This window comes from Taudactylus pleione, unplaced genomic scaffold, assembly GCF_031769625.1.
Source record: "Taudactylus pleione unplaced genomic scaffold, aTauple2 ptg000154l, whole genome shotgun sequence".
Lineage (NCBI taxonomy): Eukaryota > Metazoa > Chordata > Amphibia > Anura > Myobatrachidae > Taudactylus > Taudactylus pleione.
The window spans coordinates 714,310-716,904 of NW_028284556.1; the positions used below are offsets into that span (position 1 = coordinate 714,310).

The following is a 2,595-nucleotide window of genomic DNA, read 5'->3' on the forward strand; positions in this document are numbered from 1 at the left end:
CCTGGAGTCCCTGCTTGAGTATGGTGTCTAGTTCTTGTTTGTATTTATGTATGGGATCTCCCTTGAGTATCTGATATGTATCATTATCCCTCAGAATATTGTGGGCTTCTATAATATACTTCTTTTTATCAAGGATCACAATCCCCCCCCCTTGTCCGCTGGTTTAATTACAATATTTTTATCCCTTTCTAGTTCTGTTAACGCTAGTCTCTCTTTTTTAGTAATATTTTGTGATTGCCCCTGCTGTTGTGTCCTCCTATACTTAGTAATTTCAGGTTGTATTTGTTCGAGGTCTTTGATAACCAAAGCCTCAAAAGTTTTGATGTAATGATTTTTCAAATGGCTCGGGAAAAAATCTGATTTAGGTTTGAGATTGGTGTGTTTAAATTTTCCTGTTTCTGAATGATTTTTTATTATTGGGTTATTCATAAAATATTTTTTGAGTGTTAATTTCCTCAAAAATGCCTGTAGATCACAATATATGTCAAATTTATTAGGTGCACATGTCGGTGCAAATTTTAATCCTTTTGATAGGACTTGTTCATGTTGTGTTGTCAGTTTGGTGTTACTCAAATTAAAAATACACAAGGACTCTTTTTGATCGTAGTCATTCATAATCTTTGGTATTATGTCTTTGTTTTTAGCTTTTTTGGAGTGTTTTCCCCCCCTACATCCTCGTCTGACTCTATATTTTTCCTCTTGATTTTTGGTGCATTTATGGTTAGTGGGCTGCAGGCATGAGCGCCTGCCTCCAAGTCTAAAAAACTGTCCCCCCATGGTTTATTAGTAGTTGATTCTATGTTTAGTATTGTGACTTCTTTTGTCTTTGTATCTATATCAAGACTTAATGTATCTTGTTCACATAGATTGATTTTGTCTGTTATGGTATTATGTACGTCTGTTGCTTCAGCCGTGTTTCTCAGTCTCTCTCCTCTTTGTGTGTTGACCCAGCTACCATCCCATGATAGTTTGGTCAATTCATTGAATGCAGACTCATCATCTATATCATAAATAGAGAATGACGAATCTGAGGATGTAGCCGACTGGTCCTCATCTACATCTGATGTGGATTTAAATGTTACATTTTGGAGTATTTGGGATGGTTTGTTTTTGTTTTTATTTTGATGTACCCGTGTCATATATTCTTGATACGTTAATCCAGTGTCTTTATATTTGGGAGGTGAGAGTTTAGAAAATGTGAGAGTTTAGCAGGAAACACTTTTTGAGTGTGAAAAACATGCGAGTTTGCATGTTCTCGGACTCTATTACATTGGCCAAGTTTAAAAAGTGTGAGAAAACTCTCACATTTTCTAAACTCTCAGCCTATTACATTTGTCCCTTTATCTTTTTCATTTGTCTTATGAATTCATCAACGATTGACTCAATCGTTCTTTCCATTTCTTTATTTTATCGTTAAACAGTTTTACAATTGTTGCAACAAATCCTAATCAGTTTGGGTAATTCCCGTGAGGACATTCCTAGGAGTTAGTATACCAAAATAAGTCTCATTGTTGCATCCATTCAGGTGTTTGTATATTTTACAGTTAAACCATACTTGTTATGCCCAATCTCGGCTGATCTTGGAAGCCAAGCAGTACTGGGCCTAATTAGTATTAGGATGGGAGACCTCCTAAGAAGATTGGGTGCTGTAATATGGATGCACATAACACTTTTTGGAGCACATGGGATGGAGTGGTTTGCAATGCAACATATTTATTTGCCTGACATTCTTTGAATTTTATGATTTTTTACAATTTTGTTTATTACACTCAGGATGAGAGTTTACAGACTTTGGGATAATTTCTCATATAGCTTTGAATATATATGATATTTTGAAACTTTTTTCAAATTTAAATTTTTTTATTGTTATGATCTTGGGTGTGGGGTTTACATGTTCTCTCCACTTTCTTGATATTTCTACTTTTTCACTTTATTTCTTTCTTTACCATCTTTGTTCTTGGTTAGGTATTGAACCTCAACACCTGGGTGCCATTATTATAATTATTGCTTTTTATGTAAATAAACAACATTAGATCTATACAGTACACTTACTCCTATAGTGTATGATGTCATTACACTAGTGACATCACCACGCAGGCACCGTGGCATGCAGTGGGCACACATTGATGACGTCACACCCATAACGCCCAGCGGCTGACATGGGGAGGTTGCACCTATTGCTACAAATATGCTGATATATAGGTATGTATGTTTGCACTTATTTAAGTGTTTTTGATAAAAGTCATTTGGACTGAAACGTTGAACAAGACTTGACATAATTGTCAGTGTGATTTTCTTGCTTAGAAGACCCGCGAGTGCCGCCTTTTGTTTATACTATATATATATATATATATATATATATATATATATATACACAGTCAGGTGCATAAATATTGGGACTGTCAGAATTTTCATATTTTGGCCTCTATTCACCACCACAATGGCTTTGAATGAAACAAACAAGATGTGCTTTAACTGCAGACTTTCAGATTTAATTTGAGGGTAATTACATCCAAATCAGGTGAACAGTGTAGGAATTACAACGGTTTCTATATGTGCCTCCCGCTTTTTAAGGGGCCAAAAGTAATGGGACTA

The 2,595-nt window shown here is 35.3% G+C and overlaps 1 pseudogene; it reads left to right on the plus strand.

Annotated features, from left to right (window-relative positions):
- The first annotated feature begins 1,536 nt into the window (after positions 1 to 1,536).
- LOC148521841 (5S ribosomal RNA) lies at positions 1,537 to 1,655 on the plus strand (annotated as a pseudogene).
- Positions 1,656 to 2,595: the final 940 nt, after the last annotated feature.